Genomic DNA, 18,893 nt, shown 5'->3' on the forward strand with positions numbered 1-18,893 from the left:
TCATACATCCCAGGAGTCTGAAGAGGAGGATGGGCTTTCACAGCTAAGCACACCCTCCTATCTGCATGCTTGCATATGGATACCAGGAAGTGAATGCTACATGAATCACCTGCCCTTACTCAAGATGGCTATGGACAGAAATATGGACAGAAATGCTAGGGGGGTGCATTTAAAAAAAACAGTACATTTTCATCCAAGGATATGGACTCTTATTGAAATGCACCACCTCCACAATAGTAATTTAGACAAAAGAATATATGGAAATGAGAATTTTAAAGTGCAGAAATTATTCTACTTAACACATAATCAAAATTCTCAAAAAGTTTTATTGCATAAACATTAAAAATGTTAAAAACAACATATGAAAATCATACAATTGTGGTACAAAGGATTTGCGGCTCTACATGTTTTGCCATCATATTGGCTTCTTCAGGAGCTTATGGTAAACCTTATGTACAGTAACACTCAAATGCAAGACCCACTCCGAAGGACTATCAAGACCCCAAAGGGACAGTTCCAGCAAAGTATTAGTATGTCACAGAGGGGGTATTACCCCTTAATTGGACCCTGCATCAATAGGTGGCCAAAACAAATGGAATGGCATCTTTAGAGGAAAATGCTCATCAAACAACCAGATATAGCTAGATAAGAACGAAGAAACCTATAATGGCTAATGTTCGGATGTCAGAGTAAAATTTCCTCTTTTCCTATGATGGTAAGAGATCAGGTGGATCCAGATCACTAATCAAAAGCTCTATGTTGGAGACAAAGGCCATTCATGAGAACTAAGCTCCTCCTGCAGAGAGCAAACACGGCAAGTGTATCTCAAAGTGATTTCTCAACAAAATAAAGTATGGAGGGATGGGGGAGTTTGCTTGTGTAGCGCCGGCTCCTGAAGAGCACGCGCTATATGATTTGAAATTTAAAGTTACACCTAAACTGCAGTTTGGTTTGGGTATAATTGTTCCAAATTAAGCATCAGTCTGACTGGACTATAGGGTGTTCAGCCTGGCCATAGGGGGCACTGTCTCTTCTGGCAGGCATGGAAACACAGTCTGGTTGGGTGCTTTAAGGTTACTTTCTCTCTGAGCCAGCCCAGTGGGAGGGTCACTCTTGCTGTGCTTTCTGGGAGAGGGTACTTAAGATAAGGATTTGATGTGGTTCGGGGTTCCGGTACAGAATTATGTTCTGACTCCATGGTCCTGGTTCTCCTGACCAGCCCCCAGGAAGGGTATGGCCTGGGGTGCGGATCCACCCGACTTTATGTCTCGGGGCTGGCTAGCCTGAGGCAGGGAAACTAAGGAAAGGATTCAGAGGTGGTCTGGTGCCATCTCTGGTCATGGAGAGGCCCAGCGACTTCATAGCTATCAGGGGAGGACTCTTCAGAGGAAGGCCACGCACGGTTTGGCTTCTTAGCAAGAGCCTGGTAGGGCTGAAGTACCTAAGTGAATCCAGTTTTGTGGGTATCGCCAAACTGGCTGAAAGATACTGGTACCACATGAATGTTCTACAAGTCCTAGTTTCCTACGTGTTCTACAACAAAGTCTGTGGCAGAGACTTATTGCTAATTTAAGCACCTTGTTGGCTGCTAGGCCTTGTGAGAGAGGGACTATCCAACTTGAGTGAACATCCAGCTGTGAATGGCTATTCTCTGGATTTAGTTGAAGTAAGCAAGTTCTTTATTATTGACTTTGACACTAAGAGTACCTGAACGTGTCCTCCTAACCCTCTGATCCTATATTAAGAGACTGTTCGCTAACTACGTTTTTGCAACTAAAAATCCCTTTAACCACTTTCAGACCGGACCAATTTGCTGGTCAAAGACCAGACCACTTTTTGCGATTCGGCACTGCGTCGCTTTAACTGACAATTGCACGGTCGTGCGACGTGGCTCCCAAACAAAATTGACGTCCTTTTTTTCCCACAAATAGAGCTTTCTTTTGGTGGTATTTGATCACCCCTGCGGTTTTTATTTTTTGCGCTATAAACAAAAATAGAGCGACAATTTAGGAAAAAACGCATTATTTTTTACTTTTTGTTATAATAAATATCCCCCAAAAATATATAAAAAAACATTTTTTTCCCTCAATTTAGGCCGATACGTATTCTTCTACATATTTTTGGTAAAAAAAATCGCAATAAGCGATTATTGATTGGTTTGCGCAAAAGTTATAGCGTTTACAAAATAGGGATAGTTTTATAGCATTTTTATTAATAATTTTTTATTATTATTTTTTTTACTAGTAATGGCGGCGATCTGCGATTTTTATTGTGACTGCGACATTGCGGGGGACTCATCGGACATTTTGACACATTTTTGGGACCATTGTCATTTATACAGTAATCACTGCTATATAAATGCAGTGATTCCTGTGTAAATGACACTGGCAGTGAAAGGGTTAACCAGTGGGTGGCAGTGTAGGGGTTAAGTGTTCCTAGGGGTGTGTTACTAACTGTGGGGGGGTTGGGCTTTCATTTAGTGTACACTGATCTCTGTTCCAATCACATGGAGCAGAGATCAGCGTCACTAGTTGCTAGGCAGAATGGAAAAATGTTGTTTACACAGCATTTCCTCCATTCGGCCGCTCCGTGAGACGATCGCGGGGATGCCCGCGGCGATCGAGTCCGCGGGTCCCGCAACTGGACTCACGGGGGTCCAGACCAGCGCAGGAGCGCGCCGCCGGCGGCGCGCTCCCGATGGCAGGGCGTCATCGAATATTGGACGTACCTGTACGCCAATATGCCTGCCCGTGCCATTCTGTCGACGTACATCGTCGTGCGCTGGTCGGGAAGTGGTTAAGCAGATGTCATCAGTCTCTAAAGTTACTGGTCCATCTACCACGGGAAACCCTAGACGCAAATCGAGGTGAAGAAGGTAACGGTAAGCCCAATCAAACCAGCAGCTCCTTTGGGGGTTAGTGCTACACTTGGAATATCAGAAATGAATTAAATGGTGTTTTTGGGTTGTGGTGCTCAGATGCAGTGTAGTTCCACTTTAACAATTTCCATGGGGTGAACCTTATTTTCTAAATGACTGCATGTATGTATATGTATATATATATGTAGCGAGGTCCCGGGCCCCCAGAGGCCTAATGGTGACCTCCAGAGTTAGGGACAGCTGACATCCTTCTGTGTAGAGTGGGTTACAAAGCACGGTGGGTGTAATGCAAGGTAGATTGATGGGCGCCAGACACTTCTTGAATGCAAACAGATTTATTGTCTCTTGAACAGAACTGTGGGAGAGAGGGTTGGGGCCAGGACACCCTTAACCACTTCAATACCGGGCACTTAAACACCTTCCCGCCCAGACCAATTTTGAGCTTTCAGCGCTGTCGCACTTTGAATGACAATTGCGCGGTCATGCTACACTGTACCCAAATGAAATTTGTATCATTTTTTTCCCACAAATAGAGCTTTCTTTTGGTGGTATTTGATCACCTCTACGGTTTTTATTTTTTGCTAAACAAATAAAAAAATACCGAAAATTTTGAAAAAAAAAATGTTTTTTTTTTTGTTTCAGTTTCAAAACTTTGCAAATAAGTAAGTTTTCTCCTTCACTGATGGGCACTGATGGGGTTACACTGATGGGCAATGATAAGGCGGCACTGATGGGCACCGATGAGGTGGCACCAATGAAGTGGCACTGATGAGGTGGCATTGATGGACACCGATATGTGGCACTGATAGGCGGCACTGATGGGTGGCACTGATGGGCGACACGGATGAGCACTGATAGGTGGCACAAATTGGCACGGATTGGCATGGATGGGCATGGATAAGTGGCACAGGTGGGCATGGGTTAGGTGGCACAGGTGGGCATGGGTAGGCGGCACAGGTGGGCATGGGTAGGTGGCACATGTGGGCATAGGTAGGCGGCACAGGTGGGCATGGGTAGGCGGCACAGGTGGGCATGGGTAGGCACTGATAGGCGGCACAGATGGGAACTGATAGGCGGCATTGTATTATAATATATTGCACTAATGGATGCCAATCAGTGCCAATCAATAATGCATGCCAATCAGTGATGCCCATTGTGGGCACTGATTGGCATCCATTATGGGCACTGATTGGCATCCATTGTGGCACTGACTAGAATCCCTGGTGGTCTAGGGTGGCATACCTTGTCCTTGGCATCCCTGGTGGTCTGGTGGCATCCCTGGTGGTCCAGTGTGGGCATCCTCTGGGGGGCTGTGCTGATAATCGATCAGCACAGACCCCCCCGTCAGAGGAGCAGCCGATCGGCTCTCCTCTACTCGCGTCTGACAGACGCGAGTGAGGAAAAGCCGATCACCGGCTTTTCCTATTTACACTGTGATCAGCCGTGATTGGACACGGCTGATCACGTGGTAAAGAGTCTCCGTCATATGACGTCCGGTCAGGATTATGAAACCACTTTGCCGCCGTCCATTTGCTATAGGGCGGGCGGCAAGTGGTTAAGTAGATGACATGTTAATTGGCAGACTTCGAGACTTTTATAGACAGACAGCCATGCAGGGAAAGGCATCCAGCTAGACACCACATCTACATGAGTAGGACCGCTGTCTCCTATGGCAACAGTCTAAAGACCCATACACACTATCAAATTTTATGCTGATTTTTTCCTTCAGATTTACCAAAACCATATAATGTGAGGTCAAACCTTAGGAGTTTCAATTTGTATGCAATCAGACAGGCCCTTGTACTACATGGTTTTGGTAAATCTGAAGACAAAAATCAGCAGAAAAAGTGTGTATGGGGCTTTAGAACAGTTTCTAACAAAAGGTTGCAATGAACTCCTTCACTTGTTCTACAATCTCGTATTGTAGAACTTGACTCTTTTCACTCAGTATCTTCCTCAAGCGTCGCCCCCGCTTCCCTGCTGGGTCCCTAGCTTGGCACTCACACATAATCCTCAATCGTCAACCAGCTGGGCTGCTTGGTCCCTGTCTTGGCACACAATAATGCTCTGCAAGCATCACCTCCACTGGCTTGCTACCTGCTGCAGTTTTACAATTCTTCACCATCCCCGGTTGGTGAGAACACTGCTCTGGTACTGGTTTCAGCTACTCAATGTGGTCCCTGGTAATAAGGTGGATGGTCCCTTAGTGGCGTCAGCTTCCCCTCTACCTCCAACCATGACAGGTTCTCCGGCCGGCAGAACCGTTACTTCTGGTTGGACTGTAAGCCTCAATCCCAACCCTACTCTGCTCTCTTGCTTCTGGATAGGCCGTCAGACAGCCTAGGAAGCAGATGTCCCTGGGATGGGCTTCAGGTCTCTGGCCTAGCAACCCAGGGCAATACAACACACTGCCACCCAGACAGCTGTCCAGTTGGACACACAGCCATTAATGTCTAAATCACTGGCAACAAAAGTGAGCACACCCCTGACCAAATTGGGCCCAAAGTGTCCATATTTTGTGTGGCCACCATTATATTCCAGCACTGCCTTAACCCTCTTGGGCATGGAGTTCACCAGAGCTTCACAGGTTGCCACTGGAGTCCTCTTCCCCTCCTCCATGATGACATCACAGAGCTGGTGGATGTTAGAGACCTTGTACTCCTCCACCTTCCATTTGAGGATGCCCCACAGATGCTCAATAGGGTTTTACCTTTACCCTCAGCTTCTTTAGCAAGGCAGTGGTCATCTTGAAGGTGTGTTCGGGGTCATTATCATGTTGGAATACTTCCCTGCCGCCCAGTCTCTGAAGGGAGGGGATCATGCTCTGCTCCAGTATATCACAGTACATGTTGGCATTCATGGTTCCCTCAATGAACTGTAGCTCCCCAGTGGCGGCAGCACTCATGCAGCCCCAGACCATGACACTCCCACCACCATGCTTGACTGTAGGCAAGACACACTTGTCTTTTTACTCCTCACCTGGTTGCCACCACACACGCTTTACACCATCTGAATCAAATACATTTATCTTGGTCTAATCAGACCACAGGAAGTGGTTCCAGTAATCCATGTCCTTCGTCTTCTTGTCTTCAGCAAACTGTTTGCGGGCTTTCTTGTGCATCATCTTTACAAAAAGGCTTCCTTCTGGGACGACAGCCATGCAGACCAATTTGATGCAGTGTGCGGCGTATGGTCTGAGCACTGACAGGCTGACCCCCCCACCCCTTCAACCTCTGCAGCAATGCTGGCAGCACTCGTATGTCTATTTCCCAAAGACAACCTTTGGATAGGACGCTGAGCACGTGCACTCAACTTCTTTGGTTGACCATGGCGAGGCCTGTTCTGAGTGGAACCTGTCCTGTTATACCGCTGTATGGTCTTGGCCACCATACTGTAGCTCAGTTTCAGGGTCTTGTCAATCTTCTTCTAGCCTAGGTCATCTTTATGTAGAGCAACAATTCTTTTTTTCAGATCCTCAGAGAGTTTTTTTGCCATGAGGTGCCATGTTGAACTTCCAGTGACCAGTATGGGAGAGTGAGACCGATAACACCAAATGTAACATATCTGCTCCCCATTCACACCTGAGACCTTGTAACACTAACGAGACACGACACTGGGGAGGGAAAATGGCTAATTGGGCCCAATTTGGACATTTTCACTTAGGGGTGTACTCACTTTTGTTGCCAGAGGTTTAGATATTAATGGCTGTGTGTTGAGCTATTTTGAGGGGACAGCAAATGTACACTGTTATATAAGCTGTACACTCACTACTTTACATTGTAGCAAAGTGTCATTTCTTCAGTGTTGTCACATGAAAAGATAGAAGAAAAGATTTACAAAAATGTGAGGGGTGTACTCACTTTTGTGTGTATATATATATATATATATATATATATATATATATATCACCCTGATGTTTAAGCAGTTAGATATAGATATATATATATATATATATATATATATATATATATATATAATAATAATAAAAAATATATATATATACACACACTATATTACCAAAATTATTGGGATTTACAATCACATGAAATTTAATGGCATCCCAGTCTTAGCCCATAGGGTTCAATGTTGAGTTGGCCCGTCTTATAACAGCTTCAACTCTTCTGGGAAGGCCGTCCACAAGGTTTAGGAGTTTGTCTAGCCAGACATCCCAATACTTTTGACGTGTGTGTGTTGTATATTACAGCTTACCAATCCTTAAACTGGTGGCTGCATTCATTTTCAGTACAGAGGTAATTTGAGGTCTGAAAGCTGCCTGGCATTATGTGATAAGAACACAGTTCAGTTAAAGTAAATTTTTTCTGCATTTCCGGATGCATTCCAGATACTTTTTTTTCTTCTTTTTTTTTTTTTTTTTACTGTACTGGGGTCTGGTGCGTTTTTCATGCATTTCAGTGCAGTCCGATGCATTTTTTATATGTTTTACCACATTCCAGTACAGTCCAGTACAGGAAAAATGCAGCAAGTTCTGCTTTTTTTCCTGGAACTGGAATGCCCTGGTGTAAACTATGCCATTGGAAACCATATAATCTACTTTCCATGCGTTTTTGATGGCAAAAAAATAAAAAATGCACTGGACTGCATGTGGTGTGAACTGGCCCTCAAAGTGTCGTTTCTGTCTGCTGCCTCGTTCCTCTGCTATCAGTATTTCCTGACACCAAGAGAAAAAAAAAGGTGACTGGAAGGATCCGCAGCTGATTGACTGCCTCAGTTCTGTTCCTGTGTACTGTGTGAAGGGGGCGTGTCTCTTCCCTCCAATCAGCTCTCAGAGCTCTCCTCACTGAGCTCTGCAGTGTGTAACTTCGGTTCTCCACCCCCTTTTTTCTGACAGCTCAGACAAGCTGTATAAACTGTGGACTTTGAACGGATGTAGAGAAGAGAAGACTGCAGATAGACAGATACAACTTGTGTAGGAGGATTTGTTTCATCTTTGTGCATCTCATTTCACGGGTTATATGTGAAGACTTACAACTTTAACAGTGAGGCTCATGAGAGAAACATAGGTCCAATGCTGAGCTTGACTTACGTAACATAAAAAGTCAAAATTTGCATATACGTATTAGAAACCTACATCCATGCTTCATTATGACCCGGCCAACGTTGGTTTTGATTCATCATTTGCTCATTGTGAATTGCACAGCTCAGTGGCAGGATTAGTATAAAGAGCAATAAATGTGAAGGGGAGAGGGTTGAGGCCAGGCGAGGAGTAGTTGGGAGGTATGGCACGGCCATGTATAAGCAGCGACCTCCTATGGCTCGTCCTCTATGGCCCCAGCATTGTTCTGAACGCGTTTCATCGTTTCCCCTACGAGCGGCCTGTTTGTACACGCTGCATACGTCAGAGCGAATCGGCAACAGCTAATGTTTACAGTCTTCATGCTGGTGCAATACCATCTGTCTGTGCAGAACCGGCAAACTGTCATGACTAATGTTCCAGCTATTTCAGGCGATAAGATGAGAGGCTGCTTTGGCATTCGGAATAGGTGTCCATTCCATGGAATGCAAAGGGATGAAAAAAAACACTTGTGTAAAGTCAATATAATCGCCGGCCGGGGGGGACCTGGACCATTGCACTCCCTCAGTGACACGTAAAGTGGTTCTAAAGCCTTAAAGTGTTACTAAACCCACAACAGTAAAATCAGTCTGTATATGCAGTGAAGCATGCTTGGTATACTCACTGTGGAATCTTCACAGCCGGGTGCCCACTGGGAATCATGAATGGTGGATGCGGTCTTCTGGGACCTGTCACATGCCCAAGATGACTGGCGGGGGGGGGGCAGAGAACCTCCACTTCCAATCACCCAGGCGGTTTGAGTGGAAGTGGGAACAGGTACATCTGGTACCCGCGGCCCCCCGCTTATTTTTCAAGAGGAGTGGGGGACGACTCCTTAAAGTGGAACTTCCCCTTTTGGGTGGAGCTCTGCTTTAAGGTCCTTTTACACCAGAAACTACATTTTAGTGAGCGTTTTTGCACACACAGTGACGTGCATTTGACATGCATTTTTAACGTGCATTTGCATACGTTTGTGGTGCAATTTTCTTAAGCTTGCATGTCTTTTGATGTCACTTCCGTCTTCTTTGGGCTTTTAAATGCACTGCACTGCATTGTGGTGCATTTCCATGCATCTCTGTGCATTTGTAGTGCAGAAAAATGCAGCTTGCTGTACTTTTTTCCCTGCACTGCAATAGTGTGAATTATGCCCGTAGGATAACCCGGATTGTGAACCGTCTTTTTCACTTCAGCTGCAACATTTATCTGGAGTTATCGCTATCAATACCTACATATACCTGGGTGTATGTGCACAATGACACCAGGACTCACATCGGGCCCTTTTGCTGATTATACCTCTTCGTACACCGGAAGTGTGTACTGTTATCAATCTCTTCTTATCTTATCTATAGCTTGTATTATTTCTACGCTGGTGTACATCTATATACTTAGGGTTAATGTTATATGCTGGTTGTATTAGTTCTTCTGCTCCCAATTACATTGATTAAATTACTAAATTACTAAATTGCCAACTTTATTATCAAACCCACTCTTCCACTTAGTGAAGGTTCTGGTTCTCTTATTTATCTGCAGGTTTAGTGCAATATTCTGTTTGGGGAGGGCCAGTTCTCATACCCCCCCCCCCCCCATCCAAAATAGGGCTACACCAGCAAAACAGGCGTGCATCGTACTAAAAACGTAACCACTTTCATACTGAGCTTAAGCAGAAAGATGGCTACAGCACGGCTTTCTCATTCTGGGAGGGCATCCATGGACGTCCTCCCAGAACGTGCCTCCCATGTGCTGCCTGGGAAGTGCATCAGGCTCTGTGATCGCTGTGTCCTTCAGATAAACAGACTTGCCGATTGCTGTGTCTGTGTGAGGAAAGGATTGCCGATAAGCAGCCATCCAACAGTTCTGCCCATCAGTGCCTCCTCATCAGTGCCCATCAATGCAGCCTCATCAGTGGCCATCAGTGCTAGCTACCAAGGTCCTTCAGTACCTCCTTATCAGTGGCCATCAGTGCTAGCTACCAAGGTCCTTCAGTGCCTCCTTATCAGTGGCCATCAGTGCTAGCTACCAAGGTCCTTCAGTACCTCCTTATCAGTGGCCATCAGTGCTAGCTACCAAGGTCCTTCAGTACCTCCTTATCAGTGGCCATCAGTGCTAGCTACCAAGGTCCTTCAGTACCTCCTCATCAGTGGCCATCAGTGCTAGCTACCAAAGTCCTTCAGTACCTCCTTATCAGTGGCCATCAGTGCTAGCTACCAAGGTCCTTCAGTGCCTCCTTATCAGTGGCCATCAGTGCTACCTTTCAGGGTCCATCAGTGCAGCTTCATCAGCGCACATCAGTGAAGAAGAAAAATTACATATGGTATTTGCAAAATTTTATAACAGAAACTAAGAAAAACATTTTTTTCATTTATTTAGCAAAAAATAAAAACACAGCGGTAATTAAATACCACCAAAAGAAAGCTCTATTTGTGTGAAATAATATTGATAAAAATGTAATTTGGGTACAGTGTTGCATGACCATGCAATTGTCATTCAAATTGTGACAGTGCTCAAAGCTGAAAATCTACCTGAGCAGGATGGGGGTGAAAGCACCGGTATTGAAGTGGTTAACTCAAGCCAAAAACATGTTGTTGTTTTTTTGTCTCTATTGGAAAGATTTCATTTCCTGTTCTTCCTGGCCTGGCAATGATGTTGATATGTCAGCCAGAAAACTAGCATTTTCAGAAGCAGGTCAACAATGATGGCCTATACATTTCTCCCAATGCTAGCTATGTTCCATGGGCAATGATATATTGCAGTCTGTAGTATCACATAATGCGGACTGAGGCCGTCACCTTACACACTATCCAAAAAACACAAAAACATAAGCAGATGGTATGGCGAAGCTATACATATCGCCAGAGGCCACGCTGGGATTTGGGTATGTTTCTGTTGCGTATTATACTCATTGATATAATAAGAGATGACATTGTAATCTGAACTGTCATACAGATTACTGTGTCTTGTAAAAACTCAATATAAACATGAATTGGAACAGGATATATTGATAAAAAATAAAAATAAAAAAATTAATATATATATATATATATATATATATATTTTTTTTTTTTTTATATTATAAATGTAATTATAAAAAAAAAGTGTGTGTATATATATATATATATATATATATATATATATATATATATATATATATATATATATTATACATACATACGCACACACACTGTATATTGACCTATAAGCAAGCTCAGTCACTGAAATCTCATTTATGATTTAACATGTTAAAGTAAAAAGCCATAGACACAAAGAGGCAGCTCGGAAGCGAGCATTCACACCAGTGCCCCCAGGCACTCAGCAGGGGGAAGGAGCCAGGAGCGCTGGTGGGGGGGGGGGGGTGTCGAGAAGAGGAGGATCGAGGCTGCTCTTTGCAAAACCATTGCACAGAGCAGGTATGACATGTTTGTTAACAAAAAATTCTGAACCTTAAGACTGAATATTGAAATTCTTGACTGATTCTCTTTTAAGAAAAATAAAACTGATACAGCATAATGTATTGTTTGTACAAAACACGCTCAAGATACTGCCCTTGATCATAAAAAAAAAAAGAGAGAAATTCATAAGTTAGTGAATTATATAGTATATAAAGAGAGTGGGAGATATTGGCAAAGAAACATAATGCAAAAAAAAACATAAAACCTGATTTTGCTCAACCGCCTTTTGAATAAACGTCAGAAAATTTTAAAAAGTTACTTCAACTCCCTGGACTCACTAGAAAAAAGGTTTGCTGGTATCAAACAAATATATAGGAAAATACAAAATCTATAACAATGGTACCACACACTCTTATTAATGCTAAAAAGCACAGATATCCCCTTCACTCTTATTGTAATGTATACCGCCAGTGACCACAAATATATATAAGTACTTATCCCCACTAAGGTTGCCACCTCACCCGTTTAAACCCGAACACATATAAATTACACAGGTTCTGAGGCTAAGGCTGCTTTCACACTGGGGCGGTATTCAGGCGTTACAGCGCTAAAAATAGCGCCTGTGTAGCGCCTGAAAAAAACGGCCCCTTTCACTCCAGTGTGAAAGCTGGAGGGCTTTCACACTGGGGCGGTGCGCTGGCAGGACAGTGAAAAAAGTCCTGCTAGCCGCATCTTTGGAGCGGTGAAGGAGCGGTGTATTCACCGCTCCTAAACCGCTCCTACCCATTGAAATCAATGGGACAGCGCGGCAATACCGCCGGCAAAGCGCCGCTGCAGCGGCGCTTTGCGGGCGGGTTTAACCCTTTTTCGGCCGCTAGCGGGGGTAAAAACCACCCAGTAGCGCCCGCAGACCACCGCTAAAACTACGGTAAAGCGCAGCTAAAAATAGCGGCGCTTTACCGCCGACGCCCGCACCGCCCCAGTGTGAAAGCAGCCTAATTTAATGCAGATAAGGAACCAAGTGAGTTTAATTGCCACCTTAATCAGCCACAGAACCTGTGTAATTAATATGTGTTCGGGTTTAAAGAGATGAGGTGGGAACTCTAATCCCCAATAATATGTGAATTGCGAACCGATGGGGACAAAACAATTTGGTGATTTGCAAAGAATCAAGCATGGGAAGCTCTGATGTAGTCCTTAGTGTAGGTATTGATGGCTTTATAGAAACCTCAGTTTAAATTGGATGTGCAAAGAAATTACCATTGTCCAGTGTGATGTTTGATGAGTATAGTTCATAGAGGAACCCAATAAAGGTGTACAAATTGTAAAGCAGTGGTTATCAAAGCTTAAAACAAAAGTCCAGCTTTCCTGGCGAGTCGGTGGAAAGACATAGTTGCTGCTCCTCTTTTCTGAGAAAAAAAAAGCCCTGCTAATGTTGAACCAAGAGACTTGGCTTGTAATCTGCTTATCGATTCATCCCACGGGTGTTCAGTAGGGTTGCGGTCAGGGGTCGATGAAGGACACTTGATGTCTTCCACATCAAACTCATCATGATGACTTTATGGAGCTTTGTGCACTGGGGTTGCCACCTCATCCCTTTAAACCCAAACACATATGAATTACACGGGTTCTGAGGCAAATTTAATGCAGATAAGGCACCAAGTGAGTTTAATTACCACCTTAAAGAGGAAGTAAACCCTGATGGGTTTACTTCCTCTTTCATTCCCTGCAAAGGTAAAGCATAATGGACTACTATGCATTTCATAGTAGCCCATTATTTGTCACTTACCTGACACAGGAGCCAACGAAGTCACCGCTGTCCCCTGTAGGTGCATCCATCTTCTCTGTGGGTCTCGCTGCTCTGCCGCTGTAATTCGATGAAGCCGCGATGACGTCACTCCCGCGCATGCACACGGGAGCCGACACTCGCGGCAGATCGCGCTGAGTGCGCCTGCGCGCCGTAGACAGCGGTGCCTGTATTTTGCCAAATATCTCCTAAACCATGTAGGTTTAGGAGATATTTCTTGGACCTACAGGTAAGCCTTAATCTAGGCTTACCTGTAGGTCAAAGTGTGTTGTAAGGGTTTACAACCACTTTAATCAGCCACAGAACCTGTGTAATTAATATGTTCAGTTTTAAAGGGATGAAGTGGTAACCCTATTTATTTATTTTTAAATCAATTTTTATTGGATTTTTAACATTATACAATATATTACAGAGTCCTTGAAAGACATGAATATTTAACAAAATAGAAGAAAGCATGTAGAGGGGGGGTATATTCCCCTTCTATGTCTTTACATTATCGAATTAACGGGAGAGTTGAACAATAAACCCTGTTAATACTTGGGTGTGGGGAAAAGGTGGGGAGAGATGGAGAAATGGAAAAGGAAGCTTGAACTGGTTGGCCCAGTCTCTGGATGACGTTGCACGTGTCCTGTTTAGATGGTAGAGCATTAAAAGGACAAACAAGCAAAAATATTCTCATTAGAAATATAGGAAATAAAAGGGCAGAGAAGGAATGGCTGCCGTAATTCACATATATATTCCAGATACATGCTGTAGGAGTGGAGGCTTGCTAGATTGACCGTAGTGGAGTCTAGTTTAAGGGTTTTTATGTGTTTGGGGCCAGTTGTGTCGTAGTAATACTCCATAGAAAGTTGTGGCAACCCTATTGTACACAGGGGTACAGTCATGGTGGAACAGGGCCTTCAACAAATGGTTACCAGATGGTTGGAAGAGAACAATTATCTACAATGTCTTTTTTTTTGCTGTAGCAGTAGCAGTACCCCTACTGGGAACATTGGAACCTGTTCACTTGGAGGGGCCTTCACATATTTGGCCATATAATCTAGGTAGGTGTGATGGTCAGGTGTCCACATATAGTGTATTTTTGTTGGTCGGGGTGGAATTTATTTCTTACAAAAAACTAAAGTTTCACTTTAAAGATCACTGTAAAGACGTTCTCTGAACAGATGTTAATAATACTTCCTCAGAATCAACACACATAGCTCAACTGTTACAGGACAATTTCCTTTACTCTACTCTAAACACTTCTCACATCTGCAGGAATATAGATTCCTGTCACCCAATAACCGGCCTTTTTTTATTGTGTTCTATGGAAACCACAAATAGAGAAAATAGCAGAAGATGAAACCATTCCCTAGCTGATCTGCACAGAGCTGGGGCACAGGTGTATGACAAAGTCAATGAAGTGTATAACGGTAAATATCTCTATAGGGTTTTTATAGGTCATGTGGTAGGAGGACAGATGTTGCATAGTAAAGCGTAACGCTCAATGGGAAAAGCTATGCAAAATATATACTTAAACCAACAATATACCTACTGACTTTTTTTTAAAAAGCCCAACTGCGGCCAAAACATTTTATTTAGCTTTGGATAGCATAGGGAAGGCTTAAGGCAGTTATACTCAACTAGGTTCCTCCAGAGGTTCCTTGAGCTGTAGCTGCTTGACCTCCAGTTTGATGGAGTCTGAATGGTTCTGAGGACAGTATCACTTGGCATGGCCATCTGCATGACACCACTGATCTTTTAGCAGCTTTTAAGGTAGCTTTCTGACCACCACTCAAAGGGGGCATTCTTCCCACTTGCTACCAGTATGTAAGAGGCATTTTTCCACTAACCCTTAAGCATAAGTTATTTTTCATTATCCCTTCTTTTCCTTTCTATTGGCTTTTGAAATTTACAAATGCAGCAATTTAGAAATTGGGTGAAAGGTTTAGCACTGGAAAACACTTTTTGAAAGATAAAAAATGCATTTTATATACAATTATATAGATCAGACCAAAATGATGGACATATGAGGAGGAAAGAAGGACAGAGGACTTTGTTCCAAATCAGAGATAGTCCATAAAATCAGGGACAATTGGGAGCTATGCCTTAGACCCGTTTTACACGGACATTCCTGGAAAATGGACAGGCAGACCTGATTGGAACCTCCTTTATGGAGTGGCAGGTGTAAATGGACATGTGATGTCACCTGATGGAAAAGTGAAAAGACCTGGAAGTTGCAAATCACTGCAAAACCCCCGTAAGAAAGGTGTTTGACAGCCTCAGCCTGGACTCCAACTAGGCCATACCCAACACGTTTCACTCTGCCAATGATCCCTAGGACTAAGCTCCGTGAGCGGAGTGAAACAAGTTGGGAGTGTGGCCTGGTTGAGCCTGGGCTGTCATACACCTTAATACAGGGTTTACAGAGGTGTGTGACTTCCAGGGCTTTTCCCTTTTCCATTTGATGTCTAGAGCTGGGACGATGTCTGTCCTTGTCTGCACTCCAAGAAGCCTTAAGTGGCCTGTGGCATGTCCCATAAGGTTGTGAGCAGGGCCTTATGTTCGCTCCAAGTGGGAATGGCTACCTGCCAAAATTAGGTACCCACTCCCCTCAACAAAAATTCCAAATATGGCAGAGGAAGGGGGAAGGAAGTTCTGCTTTAACTCTTTTTTTACTCTATCGAAAAAAAAATGGCTGGAGCCAGGGTAGAAACATGGTAGCACCAACTGCTGGCTAGCTATTAAAAGTTGCAAACTGTGTCATCGCTATATTCTAGAGAGTAACTGACCTGAGAAAAGCATATAGGAGACAAATTCATACTTTGCTGGCTGCATGGCTTGTTCTAGAGCCTGCTGTAGATAATATTAACAATAATGTGCACTACTGTACTATATACTTGGTCTTTTTATAAGGTTTGTAATTGTACTCTATATGTCTAATAGCATGTGTACAGCTGATCATCACACCTAAATTAGCTTGTTGGATATCTCATTCTGAAACCATGGGCATAATATGGAGTTGTGCCCCATTTGTGACCATAACAGCCTCCACTTTTCTGTGAAGGCTTTTCATAAGATTTTGTAGGGTGTCTATGGAAACCTGTGTGCATTTGGTCAAAACAGAATTTTTGAGGTCGGGTAGTGGATGTGAAGACCCGGCTCCCATTAGGCGCTCCAATTCATCCCAAAGAAGTTCAGTAGAGTTAAGACCAGGGCTTCGTCCAGCCCTTGCAAGTTCCTCGACACCAAACAGAGAGAGAGAGAGGGAGAGAGGGGGAGAGAGAGAGAGAGGGGGAGAAAGAAAGAGGGGGAGAGAGAGAGGGGGGAGAAAGAAAAAGAGGGGGGAGAGAGAGAGAGAGAGAGGGGAGAAAGAAAGAAAGAGGGGGAGAGAGAGAGAGAGAGGGGGGAGAAAGAAAGAAAGAGGGGGGGAGAAAGAAAGAAAGAGGGGGAGAGAGAGAGGGGGGGGGAAGAAAGAAAGAAAGAGGGGGAGAGAGACAGAGAGGGGGGAGAAAGAAAGAAAGAGGGGGGAGAAAGAAAGAAAGAGGGGGAGAGAGACAGAGAGGGGGGAGAAAGAAAGAAAGAGGGGGAGAGAGACAGAGAGGGGGGGAGAAAGAAAGAAAGGGGGGGAGAGAGAGAGAGAGAGAGAGAGAGAGAGAGAGAGAGAGAGAGAGAGAGAGAGAGAGGAGAAAGAAAGAAAGAGGGGGGAGAAAGAAAGAGAGGGAGAGAGAGAGAGAGAGAGAGGGGGAGAAAGAAAGAGGGGGAGAGAGAAAGGGGGGAGAAAGAAAGAGGGGGGAGAGAGGGGGAGAAAGAAAGGGGGAGAAAGAAAGAGGGGGAGAGCGAGAGGGGGAGAGAGAGAGGGGGGGAGAAAGAAAGAGGGGGAGAGCGAGAGGGGGGGAGAAAGAAAGAGGGGAGAGCGAGAGGGGGGAGAAAGAAAGAGGGGGGGGTGAGCAAGGGGGAGAGAGAGAAGAGGAAAGAAAGAGGGGAGAGACAGATGGGGAAAGAGATTTTTCTTGAATTTGGGAGGGTCTACTGAGGTTATCTGTAAAAACGCTTCTAAACGCAAACGTAAATGCGGCATTTAAAAGTGTCAAAATGGCAGTTGTTACCGGCGGTTACTAGCTGTCAAGTTCCAGCGTTCAGAAGAGGTTTCAAACGTCGGGTGTACATGAAGCCCTACACATCGTTTACATATTCTTTAACCTTTTAAAAAAACGAATGCAGCCACTACAGCCTACATTTTTGTTTTAGCTTTAGATATGCTTTAAGCTGACTTGTCACTTCACTTCAATGCCTTGACTGTGACTTCTGCGGCTCTGTGTCAGTGACTCACAAAGCTTTAAAGCCACAGACAGCCATTTTCAGAAGGCCACAATGACAGTTCTTATTGGAAAGTTTCTCTCTGTATAATGCATGAAGTGAAGATGTTGGTTTATTATGAAAACAGGAATTGTAATATATGAAAGTCTCCACTTTCCCGCTGTTAAAAGTCATTTATTATTTGCAGAGAACATTATATACAAGGTGGAACAATAAATTACAGATTACACTTGGTTACAGTGAAGGTATAGCAGAATGCTACATCATTACATGACCCTGGACAGGCATGTAGAGAATGGAGACCTGTCTTTGCATAATAATGAAAACAGTCGAAAAATATTGCTTACCTCGTGAAAATAAAAATGTGGCATTTCCTTCATATGTATTATTATAAAACTAGAAATCTATTAGTACAAGAAACTGGATTAAAGCAAAAAAATCCAAACAAAAAACCTTCAAAACTCAGTTATGCTCATTTCTTACAGGACCTTTCAGTAACAGTTTTACATAAATAATTTCCTGACATGTCACAATATACAGCAACCGTATGGTTTTCTTATGTATTTTCAGTATGATTCTCCAAATTTAAAAAAAAAAAAAACTCACGCCTAGTGACTCTGTCTAGGCTGTGTTGACATCATCAGTCTGCTGCAGGCAGGAGGAAGCATTTTCTCGGTCCCCTATCCCCCAGTGATAAAGACTGTAACATTGTAAGACTAAAGCTGCAGCAGGGGCTGATCTGTGTCAGATCACCCTGGACTTGGAATCAACCACATTTAAATTTGTTGAAAGGCTAGGGAGATTTTTACATTTTCCTGAACTTGTCCTTTAACCTGTTCAGATCTGCGCTATAGCCAAATGCCGGCTACAGTGCGGATCTGGACGGCCTCCCCTTTCAAAGCTGGCCACACACCCCTGAAGGGGGCGCGGGCTGTGATCACACGAGTGAATGAGGCCCCTTACCACGTGATCTGCTGTCAGCCAAGTGACAGCTGATCGCATGATGTAAACAGAGGCTTGGTCATTTTTCTTTTTTTTTTTCTTTTCACGCAAAAAAGCCGATCGCCGGCTTCTGTTTGCAGGGACATCAGTCCCAAAGAGGAAGAGGCTCTGTGCCCACCAGTACTGCCTGCCAATGCCAACAAGCAGTGCCACAAATCAGTGCGCACAAGTGCCACCTATTAGTGCCCACCAGTGGTGCCAATCAGTGCCACCTCACGGTGCTGCCTATCAGTGTCACCTACCAGTTGCGATCAGTGCCCATCACTGCCACCTATCAGTGCCCACCAGTGCCGCCTTATCAGTGCCCATCAGTGTAGCCTCATCAGCGTACATCAACGAAGGAGAAAAATTACCTGTTTGCAAAATATAAGATGGTTTTGTATTTTTGTTTTTTAATTTGTCTAATTTTTTTTAACCAAAAATTAAAAAACCCAGAGGTGATCAATT

This window comes from Lithobates pipiens, unplaced genomic scaffold, assembly GCF_037356315.1.
Source record: "Lithobates pipiens isolate NorthernLeopardFrog02 unplaced genomic scaffold, aLitPip1_a1.2 Scaffold_19, whole genome shotgun sequence".
Classification (NCBI taxonomy): Eukaryota; Metazoa; Chordata; class Amphibia; order Anura; family Ranidae; genus Lithobates; species Lithobates pipiens.